Source organism: Chlorocebus sabaeus, chromosome 14 (genome assembly GCF_047675955.1).
Source record: "Chlorocebus sabaeus isolate Y175 chromosome 14, mChlSab1.0.hap1, whole genome shotgun sequence".
Lineage (NCBI taxonomy): Eukaryota > Metazoa > Chordata > Mammalia > Primates > Cercopithecidae > Chlorocebus > Chlorocebus sabaeus.
The window spans coordinates 20,809,121-20,814,935 of NC_132917.1; positions in this window are offsets into that span (position 1 = coordinate 20,809,121).

Below are 5,815 nucleotides of genomic sequence, written 5' to 3' on the forward strand. Positions count from 1 at the left end.
CTGCACAGCAAAAGAAACTACCATCAGGGTGAACAGGCAACCTACAGAATGGGAGAAAATTTTTGCAATCTACTCATCTGACAAAGGGCTAATATCCAGAACCTACAAAGAACTCCAACAAATTTACAAGAAAGAAACAAACAACCCCATCAAAAAGTGGGCAAAGCATATGAACAGACATTTCTCAAAAGAAGACATTCATACAGCCAACAGACACATAAAAAAATGCTCATCATCACTGGCCATCAGAGAAATGCAAATCAAAACCACAATGAGATGCCATCTCACACCAGTTAGAATGGCGATCATTAAAAAGTCAGGAAACAAGAGGTGCTGGAGAGGATGTGGAGAAATAGGAACACTTTTACACTGTTGGTGGGATTGTAAACTAGTTCAACCATTATGGAAAACAGTATGGCGATTCCTCAAGGATCTAGATCTAGATGTACCATATGACCCAGCCATCCCATTACTGGGTATATACCAAAAGGATTATAAATCATGCTGCTATAAAGACACATGCACACGTATGTTTACTGCGGCACTATTCACAATAGCAAAGACTTGGAATCAACCTAAATGTCCATCAGTGACAGACTGGATTAAGAAAACGTGGCACATATACACCATGGAATACTATGCAGCCATAAAAAAGGATGAGTTGTGTCCTTTGTAGGGACATGGATGCAGCTGGAAACCATCATTCTTAGCAAACTATCACAAGAACAGAAAACCAAACACCGCATGTTCTCACTCATAGGTGGGAACTGAACAATGAGATCACTTGGACTCGGGAAGGGGAACATCACACACAGGGGCCTATCATGGGGAGGGGGGAGCGGGGAGGGATTGCATTGGGAGTTATACCTGATGTAAATGACGAGTTGATGGGTGCAGCACAGCAAGATGGCACAAGTATACATATGTAACAAACCTGCATGTTATGCACATGTACCCTAGAACTTAAAGTATAATAATAATAAAAAATAAAAAATAATAATAAAAAAAAGAAAATAGCATGTAAGGGACTTGCTTTTCTGTTTCATCAGTAATAATGTGACCCATGACTGGATGACATTAATAAATGATGTTCCATACTAAAGGCAATTCTTGATAAGAGACATTAGATTGCTCTAATACACATGAACCATGAACCAACAACATATATTATTTTTTACAGTTTAATTTCCAATTTCTAAAAGAATTCTTCTCCCCAAAGATCACAATGAATTTCAAGTGAGATTTAGGATTGGATTTAAATGAACTTAGAAAAACATTTACTTGTATTTTATCTTATTTCTCATTTCCCAACTATTCTCTAAATCATAGAACTCATAGGAAATATTAACTGCTTTTTAATTTCTCCTTGGGAAATTCACCAATTTTATACATTCTGAACTAGGAATTTAACTAGCTTCTATACATTTACAGAAAGAAACTGACTGCCACATATTTGTGACTATTGTTATGAAAAGGCGAACACTTTATCCTCACTACTGAGTTGGGAATATATCTAGATGATGTTTATGATTATTTCTTAAACAAGATATTTGCGGAAGCTCTACTTGCAAAACATATTAAATGGCAAAGAAGCTTTGGTTAGAAGTAAGGAGGGCTATAAGGAAGAAATAAGAGTAGAAAATAAAAGGGCCAGAATAGATAAAAGAAGTCTATTTTGTAGGCTTGGGGAAGGGAGTGCTGAAGCTAAGGGTGGAGCAATGGCATGCAGAAGAAACTGGGGACTTCCAGGGACAAAAGAGGGGCAGGAGGAGAGGAGTGAGGAGGGGCTGGCGAGGTGGCTCACACCTGTAATCCCAGCACTTTGGGAGGCCGAGGCAGGTGGATCACCTGAGGTCAGGAGTTTGAGACTAGCCTGATCAACATGGTGAAACCCTGTCTCTACTAAAAATACAAAAATTAGCTGAGTGTGGTGGTGGGCACCTGTGATCCCAGCTATTGGGGAGGCTGAAGCACAAGTGTTTCTTGAACCCGGGAGGCGGAGGTTGCAGTGAGCCGAGATCGCTATGCTGCACTCCAGCCTGGGCAACAAAGAGCAAAACTCCGTCTCCAAAAAAAAAAAGCAATGAGGACAGGTTTTCTCTAAGGGATATGGGAATCACGTAACAGGACAAGAAGGTAGACAGGAGCTTAGGGGAAGGGGCAGAGCTGGGGGTTTCAGGAAATACTAAGAAAAGGAGCTTGAGGGCAACGAGGGTGGAGCTGACTGACTGCCAGACCACCTGGAGGGCTGTGCTGGGGAACCAGAAAGAGCTGTGTGGGAAGGAAAGGGATTGGAGGCTAGGCATGGTGGCTCATCCCTGTAATCCCTGCACTTTGGGAGGTGGAGGCAGGAGAATCTCTTGAGCCCAGGAGTTTGAGACCAGCCTGGGCAACATAGCTAGACCCCATCTCTAAAAAAAAAATGTAAAAAATTAACCAGGTGTGGTGGCACGTGACTGTAGTCCTTGCTGCTTGGGAGGCTGAGGTGGGAGGATCACTTGAACCCAGGAGGTCAAGGTTACAGTGAGCCATGATCACACCACTGCATTCCAGGTGACAGAGTGAGCCCATGTCTCAGAAAAGAAAAAGAAAAAGCCTGTCAAAATGTGCAAAACCTTTATAATAAAAGCTCCAAAATACTGCTGAGAAATCTAACAAACAAATAAATGATTATTTGGATTTGTTGTTGTCTTCAGATGGAGATGACATTGTTTTACAGCTTTCTTTATTTAAAAAAAAAATAATAAAGGGAGTGGGATGAAGCCTGGGCCTTGGAGAGGGAATAGAACAAGGAAGTCCTAGAGGAGGCTGGGGAAGAGAAGAGCCTGGGTGTGTATGGGAAGCCATAGCCTCCTGCCTGTCTAGGAGGGAGGCCACACAGCCGGGACACTCATTCTGGGACCAGATAAGAGATACAGTGAAAGCGAAACATGCTTCCTTTTCATGTCCCACTTACAATGGTTTTGTAGACCATATCTGGTAATATGTATACCACATTTTCAGAAAAATTTCAATAATATCATTTTTATCAGCCTCAGAGCTATCTATTGTATGACCAGAATGTGTTCTTGTTGGACATTTATATTGTTTCTAGTTGATGTTTGTATGAGCATGCTGTACTGAATGTCCCTGTAGCTAAGTCTTTGCTCACGATCTCAATAATTTCATAAAGAGAAATTGCTGGGAAGGGGAGAGTGACTGTGGGGAAGGGGAATGCCAGAGCAAAGGACATAAACAATTTTAAGGTTTCAGATAAGTAATTTTCAAATTGCCCTAATTAACATTCTAACACAAGCCTATGATGATCTCTGCTTCCCCACGTCCCATTATCACTGAGTATTATTTTTAAAAAAGGTGAGATTTAATTACATCTTAAATAAAAAAGACATCTTTCTTTAAAAAGTAACAGGATGACTGCAGATGTACAGGCATCAAGAGAGATTATCAGTAGGCAAGTTCATGCTGCCTCCCGGTGGCACATACAAAACTGACAAGATAGAAAACCAAGTCCAACCACATAGGGACTATCTAAGCAAGTCATCAATGTTAATTTACTTAGAGCTAAAGTTTTATAAAGTGAGTGGAAGAAATACAGAAAAAATGGACTTGATCTTAGCATATTAGAGGAAATGGGAACTAGAAGGAAAACATTCTTACCGATGACTAGAACATGTGACATGATTGTGTATGATGCACTCAGAGATGATTTATTAAACTGAGTGATAGCAAAAAAATTAACTTTTTAATGTCAGGCTAGGAGGAAAGATCACCCGTAACTTCTTTGAAGGGGCTATGGGACTACCTATATCTTGCGTATTTCACATCTGTTTCTTCTACAAGACAGTGAAGACAACAAGGTGCAGTCTTCTAAGGTAACTATTTCCCTGAAAAGAACACTCATAACAGTAATTACGTATTCTGTGTCTTAGACCACCTTTGGGGAAGAAAGTTTATTTTAACACTGAAATTGTTTCTGTGTGTAAAACACTATGCTCTCTAGGGACAAAGCAGGAAAGGAAAAGGGAAAAAGGGAAAAAGTTGCGCAGACAAATGATGGTTTTTGTACTAAAAGGAGTTGTTTATCTTTTGCTGTTTTCCAGAGTTCCATCCTCTTCTCTGTTTATCTGTTTCTGCATGATCTCAACTACTCCTAGGACTGCAAATACCACTTGCACAGTAATCCACTTGCTTATTCAATCTTTGACTTAGATTCACTGTGAATGAACAATATGCTTAGTATTATTTCCATGAGACTTGATGTTAGAGAAACACACATCAAATAATCATATCAATAGGCATGTATTTATAGATTATGATAAATAAGGGGAAAAGTTCAGGTTACCAAGAGAATGTATAACTTAGAGGTTCTTAAACATTTTGCTCTCATACCCCTAATGCTCTCCTATCTGTAATGACTGATGATTAATTTACTGATAATTGGGTACTTGCCTAGATTCTTCAATCTTTTTTTTAAAAAATAAAGCACTACAATTAGAGATTACCTGACTTGAAAAATGATTTTCTACTTAGCCATTAGAATGGTCTACAATCTTAGTTGCTGGGAAGCTTAACAAAAGGACTCTAAAAAAATTATATGTTATTATTTCACTTAGATATGCCTTATTTAACACATATACTCAGAAAACATACTGTTAATTTTAAGATACTTTTTCAAAACTCTTTTTTCAATGAGGTATAACATAAATATACACAAAGTGCACACATCTTCAGTGTACAGGTCAATGAAGGTTTTTTTTTTTTTTTTTTTTTTTTGACAGAATCTTGCTCTGTCACCCAGGCTGGAGTGCAGTGGCGTGATCTTGGCTCACTGCAACCTCTGCGTCCTGGGTTCAAGCAATTCTTGTGCCTCAAACTCCCGAGTAGCTGAGATTACAGGCGTGCACCACCATGCCTGGCTAATTTTTGTATTTTTGTGTTTTAGTAGACATGGGGTTTTGCCATGTTGGCCAGGCTGGTCTCAAACTCCTGACTTCAAGTGATCTGCCCGCCTTGGCCTCCCAAAGTGCTGGGATTGCAGGCGTGAGCCACTGTGCCCGGCCAGATCAGTGAAGTTTCAATTTTATAATGAGTTCATTTCTACAAAACCTTGGAGTTTGAGTGTGCAGCCTCAATGAAATAAAGTACCTCTTTATTTCAAGTTTTAAGTACCTTAAGACTTCTTTCTTACATTTTTGGATTTGCTCTAACAGAACTCTCCCTTGGGTACATTGTATTGTTTAAAAATGTCAAAGAGATGGAAGAAAAAAATGTCCTTATGTTTTCTAGAGTTTCCAGATAAAATATACAATGACCCATTAAATTTGAACTTCAGAAGCTAATAATTTTTCAGTGTTTTAGTATATCTAGAATATACTCATACTAAAAAAATGTTATTTATCTGCAGTTCAAATTTAACTGGGGTTCTGTATTTTTACTTGCTAAATCTGGCAACTCTACTCATGGTCAACTCCACGTTGTGTCTAATTATCAACAGCCCTACATGCACCAAAATACTCCATTTCTAATGCTGTGCTTTGTGTCTCACAGAAATTTGAGTAATATGGAAAAAGACACAATGGCCCTACAAAGGAAGGCTTCACGATGCTACTATTTTAAACAGCTGCTTATTTGTTCAGTGTTTCAGGGGAATTTACACTTCAGGGTAACAAACAATAATAAATATAGGCAATGAAGACTTTTTTGCTTGTTTGTTTTGAGACGGAGTCTCGCTCTGTCACTCAGGCTGGAGTGCAATGGCGTGATATCGGCTTATTGCACCCTCCACCTCCTGGTTCAAGCGATTCTCCTGCCTTAC